This window comes from Octopus sinensis, linkage group LG1 (assembly GCF_006345805.1).
Source record: "Octopus sinensis linkage group LG1, ASM634580v1, whole genome shotgun sequence".
Classification (NCBI taxonomy): Eukaryota; Metazoa; Mollusca; class Cephalopoda; order Octopoda; family Octopodidae; genus Octopus; species Octopus sinensis.
This window is the reverse complement of record NC_042997.1, coordinates 202,015,985-202,041,052: the sequence shown is the minus strand read 5'-3', so window position 1 is coordinate 202,041,052 and position 25,068 is coordinate 202,015,985. Positions and strand designations below refer to the sequence as shown.

Below are 25,068 nucleotides of genomic sequence, written 5' to 3'. Positions count from 1 at the left end.
TGATGATATATATATATACACAAGTATATAATGTATTGATCTGTGGTAGAAAATTCAACCAAAAAAGTACTCTGGTGTGAGATAAATATTAATTATTTAAAGGTCACAATACATGTATTAAAGCGCTACTAATAGTTTCATATGTTGAGAGAACTCAAACATATTCTTCAGACGCAAACCACATATCATAACAAACTAGTTTGTTATGTGGAGGCTAGAGAGAGGCAAGACGTGGTATGAGCACAAACCACAGTGAGTAGCAGAGTTGGAAACTAGCAAAATCCTTTGGGATTTTCCAATTCTAACAGATCAGGTGCTAGAGCATAACAGACTGGACCTAGTGGTGGTGGACAAGGTGCACCACATACGCTATATAGTTGATGTTACATGCCCTTTTGATGCATGACTATTCAAGAAGGAAGATGAAAAGATAAATGGATACAACCCTCTTAAGTACGAAATAGTCTGGCTATGGAAAATGAAGAAGGGGAAGATAGTGCCACTTATTGTTGGGTCCTTGGGGACAGTATCAGAAGGCATCAAGGGGAATATAAAGGAAATCGGAATAGAATGCCCAGTAGAACTGTTGCAAAAGGTTTGCCTCCTTGGCATGGCCAGAAGAATCAGGAAAGTATTAGATAGCTGAAAAAAAATGAATAGCATGGTACCATAGACTGCAGGTAGCAAGCCTGCTATGCATGCAAAACCCCAGGAGCTCCAAAAAAACCTGTGATAAAGAGAAAATAATAATAATAATCCTTTCTACTAAAGACCAAAGCCTGAAATTTGGGGGAGGGGGCTAGTTGATAACACTGACCCCAACACTTATTTCATTGACCCCGAAATGATGAAAAGCAAAGTTGATCTTAGTGGAATCTGAACCCAGAATGCAAAGACGGACGAAAAGTCAGTGAACACTCTGCCTGGTGTGCTAACGAGTCTGCCAATACCATTTGTAATAGTTGGTAGCACAAATTATATTGGTGAATGGTAGTACAGTGTAGAAATAATTTACTGATTAAGAAATTGTAATCACTGGACTATAAACAATAACTACCAAGCAACATATAATAATCACTGATTGGTTTAGGAAGAACAAAATAAATAAATAAATACACTTTGCATAGTTTTAGATAGTTTATGAAGTTGCTAATTCATCAGAATTTTGTCTTCCTTATCAAAATTATACAGCAGTAGGATTCCTAATAATCGCATAATTAGTTTTTCCAAAGAAGAGAATTATCAGTGTTAAAAAAGTCAAATATGAAATAAAAAACTTTTTTATTTTTTTTGTCTTTGATGATTAATTATTTCTAGTAATTGAATAAATGGAAATCCTTTTGTATTTTTAAAATTTTTTATTTTTTTTATTTTAAAGAGAAATCTAGTTGCGAGAGACTCGTATTAAAACACATTTTTATTTAAAAGCCTAATGTACAAATAGTAAAAACAGTAAAACAACAAACGGTAGTGTGGTGTCCAAGTCTGAACCGACATCAAGCTTAGAGAAATTTCACTTTGATGATGAATAAAAAGGTCTGTTGGTTGTTTTTTAACACAAAAAAAAACAAACAAACAAAAATACCAAACAAAAACAAAAAAAACGTTATTATACTTTGGCTTTGAAATCTAGCAGCATATTACATTAAAACGTGGACAGTGGTTTTAACTTTTGAAAACTGAGAGGACAAATACGATGTACATGATTATAGGATAAAATAATGTTAGTTCATATAAGCTGAACAGACAACAGGGAATCACAGACATCAGCTACGGCTTAGAAACCTATCAACTGTGTCACTATCAAAAAGGTTTTTGCTTTTTTTTTTTTTTGTTTGTTTTTCACTTTTTTACTTTTAGTTATCACTGTCACATCCATGCAGAAGCATTACCTTTGGAGTTGAGTGGCTTTGGTCTTTTACACTAGATCAGTGTGAGCATGTCCAGCAGTTCAAATATTCCTACAGGTTGGACAGACTATAGGACTCACTGTCGAAAGATCATGGCCTTGACTCCTGGACAAGTCAGTACATTGTGTTCTTGCTTAAGCAAGGACACTCGTGTGGCTGTGTGGTAAGACGCTTGCTCCCTGATCACATGATTCCAGGTTCAGTCCCACTGTGTGACACCCTGGGCGAGACTCTTCTACTACATAGCCTCGGGCTGACCAAAGCCTTGCAAGTGGAGTTGATAGGCATTCTTTGCATCAGTCTTTGTTGCCCACCATTGATTGACAACTGGTGTTGGTTGGTTTACATCCCTATAACATAGCAGTTCAGGAAGAGACCAACAGAATAAGTATCAGGCTTATAAAAATAAAAAAAAACCCAAAAAAACAGGAGTTGATCCATTTGACTAAAAATTGTTCAAAGCGGTGCCCCAGCATGGCCATGGTCTAATGATTGAAACAAGTAAATGATAAACGAAGATAATTATGATGGAAAAAGTAAAACTGAATTTATAAAAATATGCAAAGATATACCTTTGAGGAATTAAAAGCTTAATTCAATAATTTCAAATTGCAAACAAACATTCCTTATCACAAAGCCTCAAGACATTTCAAGAATTTAGAGAAATTATCATAATTTATGGAGTTCAATATAAGTGCCATTGTAATAGAGTGGAAAGAAAAGCAAAAATCTCTGGCATTTCCAAATTAAGGAAATATTGGCACATTAACCGAAATTCTGATTCATATTTTCAATTTGCTCCTTTCTTTATTGTTTCAAGAATATTTTGTATTTTTGCACCACAGACTTGAATAATTGCAAAACATTCTTAAGATTAATGTTTTCGCTGACAGCCTGCATCATTCTAAGTGCAACTAGATTGTATTTCTTTTTTGGACAAATCAACTGGACTCTGCTAAAGAATAAATAGGAAATCAATCTTAGAATAATTTTGAATAACAAATATGAATTTGGAATAAACTGTGAAGAATATAGTCCCCAACTAACACCCAATTGTGTTTACTAGTAAGGAATTTCCTTTTTTTTTTCCATCTTTAAAAAGAAAATCTTCCAAAGAACTTATTGAATTTATGCTAAAAGTACATCATCATCATTTAGCGCCTGCTTTCCGTGCTAGCATGGGTTGAACGGTTCAACTGGGGTCTGGGAAGCCAGAAGGCTGCACCAGGCCCAGTCTGATCTGGCAGTGCTTCTACGGCTGGATGCCCTTCCTAACGCCAACCACTCTGTGAGTGTAGTGGGTGCTTTTTAGGTGCCAGACGGGGCTGGCAAACGGCCACTGTCGGATGGTGCTTTTTACATGCCACATTAGAGAAAATGTGCATGCGTAAGAATTTTTATCTGTATGGTTAACCCTCTTAGACCTGGGCCCGTGTCTAACCTCACCCAGGGCTCCTAAGCAAGCTGCACACACAGCTCAAGAGTAACGATTGCAAGCAAACTAATGGATAGAATCACAAAAAGATTCAGATGAATAACAATAATAGGCATTTCTCTCAACTATTTGTTCACTCACCCAAGTCACTACTTTCTTTCATCACTTGTCCAAATCACTCCCATTGTCTGCATAAGAGTTAACTTCACCCAAAGAATAAATATCAATAATTTCTTCGACTGTAAAGTGTCTGGGCCTAACTCATTTACCAGATGAAGTGCTGGGTTCATCACACTTTTGTTTCATCACAAAAAAATCCATTGATTTTTCCGATTAAAAACTAAGATAAGTGGGAATATGGATGACTGAGTAGGGACAGATGCAATGTTTTCCTTCATTATATCAACGGAATTGTACAGTGGTAAAGAGGAGGGGCACAATAGATAGGTATACAAATAGCAAAAATGAGCCAAGGGAAATAATTCAGAGTGGCCAGAGGCATATATATCAGCAATGTAGACAGATACAGGTATATCAAATACCATACAATATAAATTCTTGATTTATTAAAATTATCTCTACCTCTAGAGGATGTGTAATTAAGAACAACTGTGTGTGATAAGGGGAGATATTATCAAGATTTCTCCATAGTTGACACACCATTAAGGAACAAGACAAGATTATTATCTGGAGATAAGAGAACTAATGGACAGTTATGACTACATGTTTCTACCTCAGTAATCATCATCAGCATGACAATTCTCCTCACCTGTCTTCAGTAGTCAAGAGACAGACACAGACAAGAGCATAGCACATTTATGATCAAAGTAATTTGCATAAGTTAAACAAAAATTGAGTGAGGAGAAATATCTCACAGTGGCTTCTGGAACATATATCCTTAAATCCTTAAAAATGTTTTAGCCCGAAGGCCGCGGCCATGCTGGGGCTAGACAAATAAGGTGCATCAAATACAACATGAAATCCTGATTTATTAAAATTATCTCCACCTCTAGAGAGTGTCACTACCAATTATATAACCATTATTTCTCCTTAGTTTAATTGCTCTACCATAATTACCCCTCAATTTAATGTATGTTCCAAACACTCATAAATGGATAGTTAGGTCCTCTCTTGCATGTAACAGCACTACATCAGCATCATAAAGAGTTCTTGTATAATTTGTGATTAATTTTTCATACCTTCTCAATCACGTGTGTTTAAGAAGTTTACTTAACAATTCCATTAGCTTGGGTTCAATATTACTATGCAACTCTCAGAACCAGTGTCTTTTACCATAGCCTTGTGAGTGAAATTTGGTAAGCAGCAAATGTATGGAAGACCATCAGGGGAAACTGCCTGTGTTCTTGGGTATTGAATTAATCTGTTACCTGGATTAACACTGCCACCAACACCTGGTCCTTTAGGTACTTTACTCTCTTTCAAGCATTCATGTGAGGTCTCTAGTCTGGGGATAACATGATACCACCAGCCTCAGAACCTTTGCAAAGAATCATGGGTACTGTTCCTCTTCCTCTGAATTAGCCAATAAAAATGAAGAAATCCAAGAGCAACAAACCATGTGATTATGAGAGCAGATATGTAATTTAGTAGACATCATATTACATGGTTGAGTAACCTCACAGATGGCATTTAATGAAGTGATGTAGACTCACTTGTAACCTTTCAATCAATTACTAACTGAGGTAAAAAAAATAAATAGTAATAATAAAGTACATCCTAGTTTTGGTTATTAAATAGATGATGTCTTCCTTAACAGCTTTCTACAACAAATATCTGAGATATTTATTAATACATTATCTCACCATAATTACTGCTTTAAAATAACTATCCATTAAATCTTCATTAATACTCCCACCCCCACCTTTTATTGCTCCCCTATTCAATAGTACATATGTTATTCTCACCTATGGCCTATATCAATGTTATGACCTGTAGCAGTAGTAGCTGCAGCAGAAGTAGTAGTAGTAGTAGTAGTAGTAGTAGTAGTAGTAGTAGTGGAGAATTAATCATTTTCATATCCTTTCTATTTATTCTCATTACTTGATAGGCTACGGTCCTCACTGTTTATTCGACTACAATGCGAAACTCAATTAGAATGTGTTTACTCTTGAAACTTTTTTTCTATTTTGACATTTAAAGTTTTTAATTAAAGAAAATATTAAAAGAATGGTATTACAGCATGAAGTTATATGCTGAAAAAAAAAGAAAAAAAAAGAAAAACCAACCCACAAAACAAAACAAAAAAACTCCATCAAAATATAAATATAAAAATATTAATTACTTACCAGCTTTTACTTTTATATGGAAAGTGGTTTTATTTGCAGAATCAAATTTCCTGTAATATATAAAGAAAAAAATATATTGTCAATTTTTAAAAAACATTTGTGTATTAAAATTATTTCTAACACAAGTCCTTGTCTTGTAAGCTACTTGGCAACACAATGGGTGCTGCAGACATGTATAAAGCACCCAGTACACTTTGTAAAGTGGTTGATATTAGGAAGGGCATCCAGCCGCAGAAACCATACCAAAGCAGACAGTTGGAATCTGGTGCAGCTCTCCAGCTAGCCAACTCCTGTCAACTCCTGATAATGATGATGATGGGCACAACACCTAAAACTTTATGAGAGTGGGGCTTTCTAGTTAAATGAATGCCAGTATTTGATTGGTACTTTACTAACTCTGAAGTTGGTTTCAGCAAGATATGTAATCAGAAAGTAAACAGCCAGGCGTAGGAGTGGCTGTATGGTAAGTAGCTTGCTTATCAACCACATGGTTCTGGGTTCAGTCCCACTGCGTGGCACCTTGGGCAAGTGTCTTCTACTATAGCCTCGGGTTGATCAAAGCCTTGTGAGTGGATTTGGTAGACGGAAACTGAAAGAAGCCCGTCGTATATATCTATATATATATGTGTGTGTGCGTGTGTATGTTTGTGTTTGTCCCCCCAACATTGCTTGACAACCGATGCTGGTGTGTTTAGGTCCCCGTAACTTAACGATTCGGCAAAAGAGACCGATAGAATAAGTACTAGGCTTACAAAGAATAAGTCCTGGGGGTCGATTTGCTCGACTAAAGGCGATGCTCCAGCATGGCCGCAGTTAAATGACTGAAACAAGTAAAAGAGTAAAAGAGCCAGAATATGTCTTAATATACCACACAAATGCTGTGAAGTATACTGTAGGAATCATAAAAATTTATAGGATAAATGGAGAATGGGAGGAATCCAATCAATAATGATTCTATTCATTTTTAATACATTCTGGCATATATGAATATATTCCCTTCGGCATTTAAACCAGCCACATCCAAATATTCTGCCTGCTTTATGTTCAGTCTGGTCAGATCCAGCTTCTTGCACTTAACCTATAATGTCATTCTAAAAATAAACAACCACACTATCGAAATTTTGAAGCTATCAAATAATGCACGATTAATTCAAGACATCATCATCATCATCATCATCATTAACATCTGCTTTCCATGCTAGCATGGGTTGGATGATTTGACAGGTCTAGAGAACCAGATCGCTGCACCAGGCTCCAATCTGATCTGGCAGAGTTTCTACAGCTGGATGCCCTTCCTAACGTCAACCACTCCGAGAGTGTAGTGGGTGCTTTTACATGCCACCAGCACAAGGGCCAGCCAGGCAGTACGCATTACATTTGACAGAGTAATGCTAAAGAGTCAATATCTGGTTGATAATGTTTTTCATCACCAGGGAATGCCCCTTCCCTTCAGGTAATGTGTTCATAACACATGGTTCACCAGTATGAGAAGATATTGAGAGATTGTGGTGTTTCAACCTTGTTGTATGTCTCCTCAGTCAAAGCGACCCCATGGCTGGACTGTTGAATCTCACAAGAAGAAGACTGGTATCTCAAAGACCCCTTACATCAGTGAAGGGGTAAATCCCATGTGTTACAAACATGTTGTCTGATGGGAAGAGTCATTCTCCAGCTCCTGAAAGCAAAAGCGATCATCTATTCACATTTGATGCTGCCAGAATGAATACTGGTTTCAGGTTTTGGCACAAGGCCAGTAATCATTTTTTTGGTTGTGGGGAGTAAGTTGATTAAAGCAGCAACCTTAGTCCTCAACTGGTACTTATTTCATTGCCTATGAAATGACAAAAGGTGAAGATGACCTCGGCAGAATTTGAACTCAGGATATATATTTCTTTACTACCCACAAGGGGCTAAACACAGAGGGGACAAACAAGGAAAGACAAATGGATTAAGTCGATTCCATCGACCCAAGAGCATAACTAGTACTTAATTTATCAATCCCGAAAGGATAAAAGGCAAAGTCGACCTCGGCAGAATTTGAACTCAGAACGTAATGGCAGATGAAATACGGCTACGCATTTCGCCTGGCGTGCTAATGTTTCTGCCAGCTCGCCGTCTTGTTTGAACTCAGGACATAAAGACAGACAAAAATCCGCTAAGCATTTTTCCCAGTATGCCAACAATCCTGCCAGTGTGCCACCTTTGCCAGAATGAACAGATACATTAAGAACAAATAGACACATTATCTGACATCATATTTTATGGGAATTTAGATCAAGAAAATAAATAACAGTTTTTTGACAAGGCATTTTTTAAAACACAGCAATAAAAGAAGTTCAATGGCACAGTGGATCATAGAGCCCAAACAATATGATTTGTCGGTTATTGTCATAACGTGTGATTATAATCTTAAGTCATATTTCACTGAACAGAAACTCTTCTTAGCAACAACAATGCTATGTCTGCATCAATGGCTATCAGCCAGTGGCTGTAATATGATTAGTTTCACATTCAACTGTCATTCCCTAAAGTTAGGTTAAGGATATATTGATATAGGTTTGGAAGGGGCAAACTAAAAAGTAACAGTCTTTCTTTTCTTTATTCTTTTATTGGTTTCAGTCATTTGACTGCGGCCATGCTGGAGCACCGCCCTTTAGTCAAACAAATCGACCGCAAGACTTATTCCTTGTAAGCCTAGTACTTATTCTATTGGTCTCTTTTGCCGAACCACTAAGTTATGGGGAAGTAAACACCCCAACATTGGTTGTCAAGCAATGGTGGTGGGGACAAACACAGACACACAAACATATACACACACACACACACACACATATACGTAAATCGTTAGCCACTACACACATTTTTTTTCTCTCCTTGTTTTTTCTGTGTCCCTTTCTGTAGAAGAGCGTAGGCTCGAAACGTAAAAGACTTTTTCTATTCCTGAGCGCTATACTAATACATCTGTTTGTTTTGTACACCACTTGTCTTCGTTTTTTTTTTTTTGTAAACTTTCCCTATATATATATTATGTTTGTATATGTTTGTGTGTCTGATGATTAGAAAGAGAATTATGTACACTAACTATGAAATCATATGATTTGTGGCTGAATCTGTTTTTAAGAGACGACTTCCAGGTTACAATCCCTCGCTGTATATTTATCAAGATAGTTTTGACTTTAAGAGTCCCTCATAGAGTGAGGCATTTACGTGTAGTAATGCCCGTAATATCTCTCTCTATATAAACGGCAGTTTGTCTGTGCGTGTTTCTGTGTGTCTGTTTGCTTGTACCCTCACCCTGACCACAGCTTTCAACCGATTCTGATGAAACTTGACACACACATAGCCCAATGTCATAATTCAAAACTAACGCAGCGAAAATTTTGAAAAGTTCCCCCAGTTCTGAAAAAAATCGATAAATTCGACATGGGGTCGAGAATCAGGAATACGAACCACAAACTGTCTAGGGGACGCAACTCTACCTTTTTTAAATCTCAAAAAAAAATTTACCATCATTTTTTTCCATTTTTTTGCTATTTTTTGGCTATAACTCTCTAAAAATGCTTTATAGTTATTTCCCTTACAAACCTGAGCAACGCCGGGCGATACTGCTAGTATATATATATATACAAGCTTCTTTCAGTTTCTGTCTACCAAATCCACTCACAAGTCTTTGGTTGGCCTGAGGCTATAGGGATATAGTAGAAGAATCTCGCTTAAGGTGCCATGCAGTGGGACTGAATCCAGAACCATGTGGTTGGGAAGCAAGCTACTTACCACACAACCACTCCTGCGCCTTAATAATAAACAAAAGTTGCTAATAATGGTTTTAAATTATGGCACAAGGTGAGCAATGTCGGGGGAGGGCGTAAATCGATAATATTGACCCCCAATACTCAACTGGAACTTAGTCTATTGACCCTGAAAGGATGAAAGGCAAAGGCAACCTCAGCAGAATTTGAAATCAGAAGGTAATGACAGATGAAATGCTACTAAACAGTTTACCCGAAGTGCTAACGATTCTGCCAGCTTGCTACCTTAACAGTGGCCACTAATAACAGATACAATACCATGTAAATTAATCAAATAAGGCAATAATGCACCATAAATTGAAACACTAATATATGCCAATCAACAGCAAAATCTATGAGTGATATCATCATTTTGATAGTTGAACAGTAAAATTTCAATGTGATATCACCTTTATGATAGTGAAACTGTAAAATGTGTGATATCACCTTTTTTAATAGTAGAACAGTGAAATCTAAGTGTGATTATGTATTTTTAATAGTAGAACAGTGGAATCTAAGTGTATTATCACCTTTTTTAATAGCAGAACAGTGAAATCTAAGTGTAATATCACCATTTATAAACTTCATTTGCCAATACTTTGTTGCAGATTATAAAAAATAAACGGAAATTGAAATTTTATGAATGCAGTTAGTTCACATTTCATATCACAACCACTATTTTGAAGATTCTAAGACATGAGACAAACCAATGGTGTATTCACATTGATACACTAAAAAGTAGATGAATATATTAAAGTAACTAAAATGAAATGTAAAACTAAATTGGTAAAATCAAACCAAAATGATATGACAATTAGAATACCACAAAATCACAACAAAATAAAGTTATATAACTTATTAAATTTAATGTAAATATAAAATTTGTAAAACAACTGTCAAATAGGAATCCACAAAGAATTTAACCTGAGACATCAGCCGAAAGAAAAGTAAATGTATATTGTTTTGTTTTTTAATATGAAAGTTAATTCTTTTTTTTTCTTTCATCTGCGATAGTTGGAAGTTTATTGATCGGGTATTTCAGAAACAACTGAAACTAAGAAGTAAAGTTTCTATTTATTAATAATTACTAAACAAAAGAAGGTTGTTTCTCCACACAGTTTTTCTGAACAGCTGTTACAGTAATGATGAAAGTAGGTCTAGAAAATCTCTAGAGCATTAGTTCTCAAATGTGGCCTTCAAGTATCATTCCAGCAGCCCTTGATAATCTTCCTTCTATAAATATAATAAATTTTTCTTTAATTGTCTTGTTTTTTGTTTTTTTTTCTTTTTGTGCAGCCCTCTAAAAATCCCCAGATTTTGGATCTGGTTCAGATATTAAAAAGGTTCAGAAACGTTGCTCTAGAGCAGTAGTTTTCAACCAGGGTTCCGCTAGTACAGTCCAGGGGTTCTGCAAGAAGTTACAAAACTACTAAAATCGAAAGTAATTTTTAATTCTCCTGTGCAGATATGTGTTCATAAGACTTAAATTATTGCACAGGGGTTCCTCGAGCCAGTAGAATGGTTCCTTGGGGTTCCGCTCCAGCAAAAAGGTTGAAAAGCACTGGTCTAGAGATACAAAAACAGATTGTGCAAGAGTTCAGATTGAGAGGAGCTTCACAGACACATTATGGAACAGGGTCATAGGTACAAAACTCTTCTGTCGTTCGAGAAATAACCATATTGTGGCAAAGGAAACAGGTGAAATAGTAACTGAAGCTGCTGAGGTTGAGCATATGATAGAATAAGCTTATACTAGTCACAGGGAGTCATTTTAATCGACTGTTCTTGCTCCGCAAAATGTGATATATGCCTATTCTAGAAATTTATAAGTGAAAGGGAAACAGCAGGATATTTACAGTAAACTGGTGCTGAAGGTTAGCATTTAGAGGTGCAGGTATGATTGTTTAGTTAAGAAGGTGACTTTGCAACCATATGGATTAGGGTTCAGTCCCACTGTGAAATGCTTTGAGCAAACATCTACAAAAGCTCTGGGCCAACTAATGCTTTATGACATGAATTTGGTAGACAGAAACTGTGTGGAAGCCTGCCACATGCACGAATATATATATTTCTTTATTACCCACAAGGGGCTAAATACAGAGGGGACAAACAAGGACAGACAATGGGATTAAGTCGATTACATCGAACCCAGTGCGTAAATGGTACTTAATTTATTGACCCAGAAAGGATGAAAGGCAAAGTCGACCTCGGCGGAATTTGAACTCGAAACGTAATGACAGACGAACTACGGCTACGCATTTTGCCCGGCGTGCTAACGATTCTGCCAGCTCGCTGCCTTCAATGTATATGTAGGCATGTACATGTGTTTGTGATTGCCCCTGTTCCTTCCCACTGGTTAAAAACTGGTGTTGGTTTGTTTATATCCCTGTAACTTAATGGCATAGCAAAAGAGACAGAATAAATATCAGACTTTAAAAAAAAAATTAAGTATTGGGTTCAATTTGACTGACTGAACAGTTCATGGCAGTGCCCCAGCATGGTCGCAGTCCAATCACCAAAACAAGTAAAAGGATAGAAGAATTCAAGATTTCATTTTTGCTCACTTTTTGTATCCACATTCCATAATTAATTAATTTTATCCAAATGGAAAATATGTTATTAAGGTCACTGACCTTAATAACAGAACATATTAAATTCAATGACCTTAAAAACTTGGAATAAATTGAAAGTTTATGAAGATGCATGAAATATGGATTCTCCAGGATTATTTTAGTTGGTACCATTTTTCCCATCTGCAAAAATTGATAATTAACTCGTATGATAATTACTGCAGCATTATTTTAGAGAGAGGGAGGAGGAAAGAAGGTGAGAGAGAGAGGGGGAAGGAGAGAAGGAGAGAGAGAAGTGTGTGTGTGTGTGTGTAATGTCAGGTCATTTTTAGTATTAGTAGTAGCATGTAACCCAGTACATATCTGTTCCATAGTCAGACCATCAGTTATGAAACCAGTAGCCTTACTAAAACTGCTTCATGAGGAGGGTGGTTTTCATTGGACACCCAGCAGAGTGAAAAGCAAAAACCTGTGAAATGAACTCAGTTGAATTAATGACCATCCAACAGCTGGGAGTGAGACACCCTTGGCCTTTGCTTAGTCATTTCTCTAGAAGGAAAAATCTGATATAACTCTTGAATTTATTTGCATCCAATGATGTAGACTAGTTTTTCTTTTTGGGCAAATGCTTACATGTGTTTAAAGAGTGGGACTGGCTCTGTGCAACTTAGTTTAAAAACTTTTGGACACAGACATTGTCTGATGGTTAGTATTTTTATTGCATGTTGCATGCTATGGCTGGCTGGAGCTGAAAGAGGCAAAACAATCAAAGAAAGATTCCATGACAGATGAAAGCATATATCAGCATGAGTGGTCAGCTCTTTGAGCACCTCCTGCAAAAGGTGCCCAGTATTGCCACATCTGTGCAAAACTGTGCTGGTCCCTAGAAGGACTGAAAGGCCACGTCTGTCTTACTCATGTCTAAGAGTAATGACTTTGCTTAAAAGAGAGTGACAGTCATCGCACACACACACACATACACATGCATGCACACACGTGCACGTGTACACACACACACAGACACATACGCATGCACACACATGTGCACTCATGTACACACACATACATGCACACACACACAACACACACACACACACACACACACACACACACAGTCTATTGTCAGACTGGATATAGATCTAGTCTATTGACAATATGCTTCTTGAGATTTTATTCTAATCAATGAGACACAATGTTGTGATGCTGAGGTGAGAAATTATATACTGCATCGTTCATCATCATCACCATTGTCATCCTTTAATATCCACCTTCCATGCGGGCATGGGTTGCATGGTTTCACAGGAGCGGGCCAGGCAGAAGACAGGCATGGGTTTTATGGTTGGATGCCCTTCCTAAAACCAACCACCCCACAGAGTTGATTGAGTGCATTGTATGTGGCACCAGCACAGGTGAGGTTGGTTTTGGCATGGTTTTTACAGTTGGATGCCCTTCCAAATGCCAACCACTTTACAGTGTGGACTGGATGGAGTTCAAAACTCTTTCCGCGAATATGAAGCATAGCTATTTGCTCCATGTTGGAAGACTGACAACAGGTAACAATCGTAAGATGAATTACTTCAACAAAACTATTGTATCCTGTGTAGAAATATGAATTTACAAAAAACAAAAATACAAAAAAAAAGACTAATTGACATAATATTACTGGAATATGGATATGGATTAAGTAGGCCTAATCTGTAATCAGGCTTAACCCCTTAGCATTCTGTTAAATTTAATCCCTATTACACTGTTTTTAATTAATTATGCATTGTCTCTCATAGCTTTGAGATTTATATGATGTGATTGTTTTAGAATGACATTGTAGGACAGGTGTGAGGGGCCATATCTGTCTGGTTTGAACATGAAAATAAAATATTTAGGCTTCATATGTCTGATTTAAAAGCTAAAGAGTTAATGCCACCACCTGGCTCTTGTATACTTTCAGAGGAGTTCACTAAATGTACCGAAGGGTTACAAGCATTCCGATGAGGTCTCTCATCTGAGGGAAACACTTATTTTCTATCACTGCCTTAGACTTAGAAGTTCTGCAAAAGACAATGTGCACTGTCCTTCACCTAAAAAACCATAAAATAGGGAACAAACATTCCAAGGATTCTGTATGTATGTCTTGGAGGCCTAAGAAGCAAATCTTGACAAATCCTGTTACATGCATAATGAACAAGTAACTAGGTGAAGATAGACATACAATTAGCTATGATTTAATCAGTATTTAATAAATGAAATAATGTCTTCAATGAAAAAGTAAAACAGAGATATTAGCTTTATGGTCATGAATAATTCAAAATATATTTTCATTGTTTCTTTTTTGTTTAGGTTGGTAAGCATATTCTTGGCCGGATTCCCTTGAATTTCTCATGTCTGTGTTTGGGGAACTTTTCTCAGCATTTCTATTTTAAAATTCACAATCACTGCCAACTAAATTCTTTATCAAGTCAATATATAACATTAAATAAAATAATTTTAGGAGATAGATGTTTTACCTTGTTGCTGCCAAATAATTCTAGCATATATGAACCAAATATAAATATAAATATAAATATATATATATATATATATGTATGTATGTATGTATATATATGTATGAGAATATATTTTTGCACAATATTTCTTTTCAAAGTTTCCTAGTGACTTCCTCACAAAAAGACATAAACAGTGCCAATATTTCCCTTTTGTAGAGAGAAAAAAAATCTAAAGTTTCTAAGGAGGAAAGAAGCAAATCGATATCAACCCAGTTCTGCTACTACGAGAAAGAAATATGATTGAATGTTTAACACATAATCTATTAAAACACTTGTAGTTAAATGCAAGAATTGATGTGCACATGGTTTCCAACAGAAAATATTCAGTATAACAAATATAGTTTAATACAGTCACGGAAAGATAATAGGTAAAATATTGCATCATAAAGTTCTGAAACTACATCTAATAAAGGGTCTAATTCCACTGAGATCTAAAATATGTATGATGGAGGTAGAAAAAAAAGAGAGTAAAGTAATATGTGACATACTTTGGTACAATAATATTAACCATGAAACATTCATGTAGCTTTATTCGGAGGAAAAAGAAAATATTTTAATAAACCTCAATAGTATGTTACATGCCGAATTCTATAACGTTGCCAAGAATTTCTTTACAAGAAAGGGACAATATATTATATGCAGCAGCAAAATAAGAGATTCTATCTCAACTTTATATCGAACATGCTAGACTTTTTACTTACTGTATTGATTACTGCATGGATGTGTGTGTATATGTATATGTATATATATATATATATATATATATATATGTATATATAGTGTGAGAGAGAGAGATTTAGATAAGTATATGCATGATTTTCTATAGTAATGCATTTGTGAAAAATGGTTTCATATGGCATCGTGGATCTTGAAGATAAATGATTTACAGAATCTTAGAAAGAATGTAGCAGGCTATGATTGTACATATGCCTTCCTGATCACGTGCTTTTGGGGTTCAGTCCCATTGTAAGCTGTTTTCTGCTCTAGTTTTGGACCAACCAAAGCCTTATGAGTGGATTTGGTGGACAGAAACTGAAAGAAGTCGCGCGCGTGAGAGAGAGAGAGAGAGAGCATGTACACATGTGTGCATATATGATTGTGTTTCTCTGAAAATTGTGGATCAAGAAAGCAGTAATGTTGTTGTTTTTCCTGGCAACATGGAGGCACGTGGCTTAGTGGTTAGGGTGTCAGCACCATGATTGTAAGATTGTGGTTTCGATTCCTGGACCAGGCGACACATTGTGTTCTTGAGCAAAACACTTCATTTCACGTTGCTCCAGTCCACTCAGCTGGCAAAAATGAGTAATGCTGCGATGGACTGGCGTCCCGTCCTGCTGCGGAACACATATGCCATAGAAACTGGGCCCATGAGCCCGACTAGGCTTTAAAAAAGGTGCATTTATTTTTTTTATTTTCCCTGGCAACAGATTGTCTGCTGGTTTTGTGCATGTAAAGAAATGAGGAATACAAAAAAAAACAAACAAACCCTTACTTGCAAAATAGGCAAGGATTAGCAACTGGCAGAGCATCTGGCTGTAAAACAACACCTCGTATATAATATATATATATATCTATCACAGTGGTTCTCAACCGTTTTTCACCTATGGACCCCTTTATCTACTAATTTACTCTGGTGGACCCCTATAACTATTTGATGTTTAAAAACTAATTTTTGAGATGTTATTTTAAGATTCCTATTTTGCTATTTCCCCATTAACTTGTGTAGGTTGAACTATGTAAGATGTTAGAGAAAGAAACCTAGATGTCCCTTGCAATACATACATTTAAATCAGTGGTTCCCAAAGTGGGCGGTATTGCTCCCCTGGGGGTGGTAGTAAATTCCAAGGGAGCATTGAAGAAAAGTGGGGCAATAATGGGTAAAAATAACAAAATAATGGGTTCATTGGGTTAAGTTTTATTTGTTAAATACAGTTACTTTGCATTTGCTTCAGAAAGAGGTCTATGTTTGTGATGGTTAGTTGGGGTGGTGGAGCTAGGAATGTGGCCTGGGTGTCAAGGGGGCGGCAGGCCAAAAAAGTTTGGGAATCACTGATTTAGATCAAAACTTTCCACTGACCCTTAAAATATTACTGTGGATTCCTAATTTACTATTTTGCTTGCGTGGACACCCAAAAACATTATATAAACCCTACCAGGGGCCATATGGACCTCAGTTGAGAACCACTGGCCTACATTACGACAGCATGGAAAACAGACAGAAAATAAACAAACTATTTTGACATGAAGTCTCACTAATAAAGAAACTATCTGAAATGATTAGAATAATCTATAAAATGTTGGTTACCACATAAAAGAACCAGCCTTGCATATATTTTATACAAATACTTTTGAATACATTTTTGCCTAAACATAATTTGTAGAGAACATATCTAGTTTTCTTTTACACATAAGCAGCTCATTGTATAAATTTTACCAATATAATTTAATATTTTTCTTTCCCAGTTAAATATTTTCAGTGTGAAATATTTCAAAATAAATTTATGATTAAAAAATAAAATCATATGTAAATTTAGCAAACCATTTATTATTAATCTACTTTAAGTAATACAGATTATTTACTTAATTATTATGAAAGATTAGATATAAATTCCAGTTTTATGGACTTTTTTTTGTTTTTAAATCCCATTAAAAAAATGAAAAAAAAAAAGATTCCCAGGACATGGGAATGTAATGTCAAACACTACCATTGTGATCGTTCTTGAGGAATTTTTGCAACAACAAAAATAATACAAAAAGCAAATCACTCTCCAAATTGCATTCCAATATAAATTCGGAAAACATATCAGAACCTAAGAGACTAAAATTATGAAAATAACTCTTCCTTTTTTAAAAAGTATTTCTTTTTATTTTACTACTTTTATAACTTTATTAGACAGCTGTAAATATTTAAAATGCCGATCACATTCATTCAAGTTTAGCAATAACACGGAGTAACAAAAACACTGCCTCGAAATTTAATAAGTTTTCGTTTTGTTTTTGTTTTTGAATAACTAGCAAATGTTTTCGATGTTATAAAATTTTCAAAAGATCAAAGCTATAAAACATACCATCCATCCTTACAATATGCTGTTTTATAAGTAAAAATTATTTTCTAAACAATGATCAAAAACACTGTAATACTATACTGAAACACTGCGTCTCTGATCATATCTCACTGCTATATAGAACCAGAGTCATCAAACAGCTAATACATTCAGCACATGTTCTAATAAATTTAAAACATTTAAAATCTATAACATGTAGGAAATTAAGAGGCCTTTCAATTAACAGTATAAAAGCATTCCATGTTTAATTTCACTTGAAACAAAAAGGAAATATCTGACATATTAGATCAGAATGTCTGTATAAAACTAACAAGCCAAATCATTGAGAGAAGTCACTATGGAGTAGCTCAACCTAGAAATAATAGCCTAATCTCCCTCAGAAAATGCCTAGATGTTCATTTGTTTTATGCTGTTTTTCTTTGCTGGTTTGAGTTGGACAAAGATTCTTTTGAGACAGTATTTTATGGCTTGATGCCCTTCTAGTCAACAACCTTCTAGTCACTAAATTGTTTCAGAAGTAAACAGGACCATATTTATAGGAAATCTTGGTGCCACCATTTTTGTTCAGCAATTTGATGTGCATGTGAGTGTGTGTGTGCATACACACTAAAGGCATCTATACAGTTTCCAGTTACCAATTTCATTCACAAGGCAGTGGTTAGCCTAAGGCTACAGTAGAAGATATCTTCTGAAGCCATATGGTTATGAAGTGACCTCTGAATCTATGACCATGCCTGTAATGTACCACATAAAAAGAAGGTAAGACATACAGGATTGTATAGTCCTGGATACCCCAAATGTATAACAAGACATGATGATCAGGGGCCTGCTTCATCAAAAGCACTCCTGGGGCTAACTTCATCATTGACAACTAGTAAAGCTTTCTCTATGAAATTAAAAATTACATACAACATTAAAATGTTACTTTTATACTTTTAAACAAACTTCATTAAATTAACGAAGCTGTAACAACAGATTAGATTTACTTACGTAAAATGTAAAACTACATTGTATTTAATTCAATTTTTTAAAAATAAATATTATCTTAATAAAATTGAAAAACTGACTCAGATTCCAAACTAGGCAAAGAACATCCAGCCTGAAGGGGAATTTAGAGATAAATGAGGCAAACTTGCTTCAGTTTAAAACTGGATGATCTATGAATATGTTGGAAAAAATGCAATTTTAAAATATCTCAAAGTTATTTTTAAAGTAGGTAAATATGAACGAAGAGAAGGGCCTTAATTCTAAAACTGATATTAATTAATTTAATCAATGAATAATGCAATAGCTAATTTGATTATGTATAATTATGGGTTGATATGAAACTTTTCTGTTATTTTTAAAATGTAATCAATATTTTAAAGAATTTTTAGAGAAGAAACAAGAATTGCATCAAGGAAAAGAAGGCCTGTTCAGTTGTAGCATGCATTTTTTCTAGTAGAAGTAATAATGCGTTTAAATTTCTTTGAAATCCCTCCTCTAGATAAACTGCCATGTGTCAGAAATGAACTAGGAATGGTCACAGCTAGAATATTGGTGCCCAAAGCTCTATTTAATTAGGACTGACCTGAGGTTAGTATGAGGAACATGCTAATGAGCCCTTCCTTCATTTGGTAATCTAGAAAGTAATATATATATATATATATATACACATATATATATATACTATAGGTGCAGGAGTGGGTGTGTGGTAAGTAGCTCATTTACCAACTGCATGGCACCTTGGGTGTCTTCTACTATAATCTCTGGCTGACCAAATCCTTGTGAGTGGACTTGGTAGATGGAAACTGAAATTAGCCTGTCATATATATATATATATATATATATATATATATATATATATATATATTGTATATGTTTGTCCCTCTACCATAGCTTGACAACTGATGTTAGTGTGTTTACATCCCTGTAACTTAGCAGTTTGGCAAAAGTGACTGAATAAGTACTAGACTTACAAAGAATGAGTCCTGGGGTTGATTTGTTCAGCTAAGGGTGGTGCTCCAGCATGGCTGCAGTCAAATGACTGAAACAAATAAAAGAATATAGATAATCATTGGATGAATCTCAATGTTTCTCTCCCTCTTTTGATGAATGCTTGAAACAACCCTTTACTATTTAGATCACCAAAGAAGGACTCGTTGACATGTTCTCAAATCAAATCAAAGCAAATCAAATTCATTGGCAGGAGAAGAGCACTATGTGCTTAAGCCATGTAAAAAGACCAAAAAAAAAAAAACCCAGTAATTGTTATATACAGTTATATACGTAGTTGCCACGGCTGTCCAGAGCCTCTTTGAACAGAGGAGTGGTAGGCAGTTGAATGACATCTTGTGGTAGCTTGTTCCTGTGATACGGATGGAGAATGCGGCCTTCCGCCTGTTGAGTCGAAAGTGTTGGGAATTCAGTCTGTGATCATGCCAACAAAGACCTCTATCTGGCGCAGGGGTGATAAACTCCGCAAATGGTTGGTTTACATTCCTGCTGAAGATGTTGAAAGACGTCATTCGAATGAAGGTAATGCCAGCCATTGGAGACGTTCCCTCATACGTAAACTTAGACAAGCTCACAACCATTTGGCTGGCTAATTGCTGAACCCATTCCAGGTGCTGTCTTTCTGGAGATATGGGTTTGAGGCCTGGATGCAATATTCGAGGATGGGTCAAACTAGAGTGATGTATAAAGGCCGAAAGACGTCCATTGAAAGGTTGACAAAGGACCGGCAGATGAAGAAAAGATTCCTTCTGGCTTTGTTCACCGCCTTGATACACTGCCATGTTGGTTTGAAAGTAGTTATCTCCATAGTTATCAGGCAATTATTTATATTTCCATTGTTGTTATTGTTGTTTAACTGCAGATCAATCCTAATTAAGCAGAGATTTGAGCACCAGCATTGCTGCTGTGATCATTCCTGCTTCATATTTGCACACAGAGCAGCTTAGTCTACGTTAACCTGTTTAGGAATTTCAAAGAAATTTCACTCAATTTTACTTCTGTTAAAAAACACATGCTATGCCAACTAAACAGACTTTCTTTTCCCTTGACGTAATTCCTTATCCTTGATCTAAAAGTTTTTCAAGATATTGATTACTTTCAAAATATTTGTATCAAAATTTTAATAGCAATGTTTCATATCAGTTTATAATTATAGACAATCAAATTAGCTACAGGATTATTAATTTATTAAATTAATGCTGTTTTTAGATAAAGGCCCTTCTCATTCATATTTATCTAGTTTAAAATAAATATTTTAAAATTGCATTTGTTCCAACATATTCACTTAAACAAGTAAAAGAATGTATCATCATCATCATCATTTAACATCTGCTTTCCATGCTAGTATGGGTTGGATGGTTTGATTGAAAACTGGTAAGCCAGGGAACTGCACCAGGTTCCAATCTGATTTAGCAAGGCTTCTATGGCTAGATGTCCTTCCTAACACCAACCACTCCGAGAATGTAGTGGGTGCTATTTACATGCCACCAGCATGAGTGTCATTGACCTAACACTGACACTGGCCATGACTGCAGTCTCACTTGGCTTGACAGATCTACTACACAAGCACAGTAATTGCCAAGGGTCTTGGTCACCTGTCACTGCCTCCACGAAGCCCAACACTTGAACAGAACTTTTTACGTGCCACCAGCACAGGTGCCAGTCAGACGGCACTGGCATCGATGCCAACTATGGCATGCACATGTGTGTGTGTATATATATATATATATATACACACACACATATATAAAAATACGAAGGTGGCTAGATGCAATATAAAACCAAACAGGAAAATTTCAGTTGTCACTAATAGTCACAAAGGGTATAGAGTAGCACCTACATTGCTAGTGATTAACCCCTTATTGGGTCATCCTGAGATAACTCATATTTTGATGTCAGTTTTTGAGAAAGGTGTGACATAGTCTTGTGAACAAACATATATGTTACAAAATGGAATGGTAATGCAACATCTCGTAATTTCCCAAGCTTGCTGAATCATTCCGGCACATACACACACAAGTTGCCTCATGGACTTTATATGTCTATAGCTGAGGCTGACAGAAACTGACAGAGCTTGTTTTCCCCATACTCTTATTTCTCGTTCACAAGTCCCTATTGCTCAGCTTTCACTCATTCCATCCTCTTATCAGTTGCACAGCATTATGCTGCCAATATGATTCAGGACAGCGACCTTTGCATTCTCTTGCCAAGGCCTTTGTTGCTTGTCTTCTGTTCACCAAACATTGTGATCTTTCCCCTATAACCGAATCAATGAATCCCCCAAGTTTCTCAAAGGTTAGGGTCATTAAATGGCATTTACTGAAACGAGGATTAAATAGAAAACAAAACATCTCTTTCTCATTCCCAGCCTGTCTTCTTCCTTGCTCACATATCTGAATTCTCATATTCTTCAGACTATCACCGGAGCATCCTTGAAACAAATCCAAAAGTTTGTGGGGATCTGTAATGATGATGGGCACTGTCCCCTCTCATTATAACTACATAGCAAACAGTAACAAGTAAAAACGAACCCACAATATCCTCTAAAATTAGATGAAATAGAAGATGAAAGAATTCTCTGTAGTATGTCTACTATTGCAGTTACTTCACAAACCAATCATTTCACCTTACAAGAAATCAATAGAAACGTAATACAGTGTCCGTATCTAAGAGTTCTCATTTTATACCAGAGAGGTCATTATTTTCCACTGACTTTTTTTTTTACAAGACATTTTACTCTATCAAGTGAGTGAAATAAAAGTATTATCATTATCATTATTATTATTATTATTATTATTATCATTATTGGTATCCAATTGCTGTCATGAATGAAAGTGATTTAAATGTTAATATTTATAAGAACTATATATCTTTCTAGTAACGAGTTGTTTGGGTAGCCATGGCTAGTCTGTAATCCAATATGAAAACTAAATTCTGCAGACATCCAAACAGAAAAGTTATCAAAATAAATTGGCTGCTTTTCTTTTCTTTTTTTTTTTTACTATATCTTTGATATGAAAGCATATGCTGAGAGGCATTCTATCACATTAATAATTTCTGATAATTGGTCTAAATCTCTCTATTACCCTTTGTCTATGACCAAAATAACCTTGTCTCTAGGACACTACTTAAACCACCATATTGAATTTGTTATCAATTTCATCACACTTGTGTCAGTGTGTGTGTCAGTGTGTGTGTGTAAACTGTTTTCTCTTAAAATATTTTAAGACTCAAACTTCCTGTCTAAGCATATTTTCCCTCAAGCATTCAAATTGATATTCTTTACAATTTGAGAACGGAATACACAGAGACAGAGGAGAGACACAGAATGAAATGTGAGACAGCAAACCGTCAATTTGGAAAATGATACAGGCTTTGAAAGACTTTGGAAATAAATTAAATAGATATTCACGATATATCTACTTTTAAATTCAGACGCATGACAAGGAAACAGTGGAGGAGATTTCGGTTTTCCATTCTGCACCATTCTCTATACAATGTCTTCAGTTTCCCACATTATTTTCAACAGATTATTTCTCTGTTCACTTAAGAATTACTTATTGCTATATTCTTCATGTGCAGCACAAGTAGCAGGAGAAGGAGCTGGCCATCAGCTATATATTGACTACATGTAAAGCATAGAGTATATACAATGCGTACATGTACCAAAGAGTATGTATATTGAAAACATAGAAACCATAAAGTATATATTGTGCATACGTATACCCATAGGATATATATTGTATTATGCAGACATATATCACAATATTAAACTACTGCAATATTATATATTTTTTAGCTCAAATACATACAGATTGGAAATTTAAACCACTAAAGAACTTAGAAATGTTAAAAAGTAATGCTAGTTTATATATATACAATCATTTTCTTAATAAATGAAACAATCTATTATTTATATACAAAATACATTATATAAAGAGTTTTTGAACAAACACTTTAATAACATAAAGCCAGCATGGAAAAAGAAATTTAAATGATGATGATGATGATGATGCTGATCCTTTTGATGTAGTTTGAATGGTATTACATAAGTCTTTCAGTTATCTGCCTGCAGGTCTTTGCAATATATGATGATGAAAACATATTTTTCATGTTAACTAAAGAGAATTATTGACTTTTTTTTTAGAGTGTGGATTAAAGTATTATATGAATATTCTGTTTTCAGCTATGATGGGATTTAAAATACTTTAACAAATATTTTGATTTGTGATAGCAAAAAACATATGAACGGCTGTTTATAATGGAGCCTTTATTAAACAATATATTCATTTTCTTTAAGAAGCAAAAGATCACAATTCTTGTTATTGTTTACAAAGTTTTGCATGCTGTAATATAACCCAAATAATTTTATAGTCTCTAACATTGTTTTTCAAAAACTATATGTGGTTTGATAGACTTGTGTCATCCTCTTACCAAATAAAAAAAACAAGAATATCTCACTAGGTTTTTAAAACAATGTTTATGCTGATTAAATCAATCCTTAAAACTACAGTCAGTTAACCTGATATAATCTCTCAAAACTCAGTTGTAAATATTTTTGCACAGAAAACTATCAATTATTGAAAGACAGGAATTGTTTAACTGACAACTTGCGAACTTAAAATAGTTACACGAGTGGGGAGAATTAGATGTAAATGTTTAAGATTTTTCCTATTGATGTTCGCCATTTATATAGCAAAATTGTGTGTACAGCTGAAGCTAAATTTAGCATTTCAATTTAAAATTCTGTTCAGTTATGATTGCTTTGGAAAGTGTTTATTCAACAGAAATACACTTATTTCCATTGATACTGAATGGAGCAGTAACACTTATAATTTAAACCAAACATATCAGACTCACGTATTCAACCTGTTTAATGTTCAAAGCAGCGAGAACTAACCTCTCACAACTTCCCTACAATGTCATTCTAAAAATAAACAGTTTTATCATCGAAATTTCAAAGTTACAAAATAAAGCATTACATTTGACAAAGAGTAATCTGAATGTTGAACAATTAAACCAAATGATTTTTCCTATTTTTGTGAGCCTGGAAATTAACATTTTTTATATAATTAATATCATTTTAAAACTCACTTTGTTTTGATATTCTATTATAATAAATTGTCACATAACTGGCACCCATGCTGGTGGCACATAGAAAGCTTCTTTCAAGCATTGAGTTTCATGAAGGCAATGACAAATGACCAAGACCGTTGGTAATATGCTGTACTTAAGAAGGAGACCCATCAAACCAAGTGAAATCATAGTTGTGGCAGATACTGGTGTCATGCAACTGGCACCCATGCAGGTGGCACATAAAAGCACCCATTACACTTTTGGAGTGGTTGACATTAGGAATGGCATCCAGACATAAAAACCATGCCAAATCAGACTGGAGTCTGGTGCAGCAGCTTCAGCTTACTAACTCTAGTCAAACCATCCAATCCATGCCAGCATGG

The 25,068-nt window shown here is 35.3% G+C and overlaps 1 protein-coding gene across 5 annotated transcripts in view; it reads right to left on the bottom strand.

Moving 5' to 3' along the window:
* The window catches only part of LOC115232327 (protocadherin Fat 4-like), a 648,900-nt gene that overhangs the window by 451,379 nt on the left and 172,453 nt on the right, over window positions 1-25,068 (bottom strand). For all 5 annotated transcript variants that reach the window (XM_036508327.1, XM_036508328.1, XM_036508334.1 and 2 more), the window contains exon 3: window positions 5,652-5,701. The gene's annotated coding sequence lies outside the window, so the exon portion shown is untranslated. The remainder of the gene's footprint in view (window positions 1-5,651; window positions 5,702-25,068) is intronic.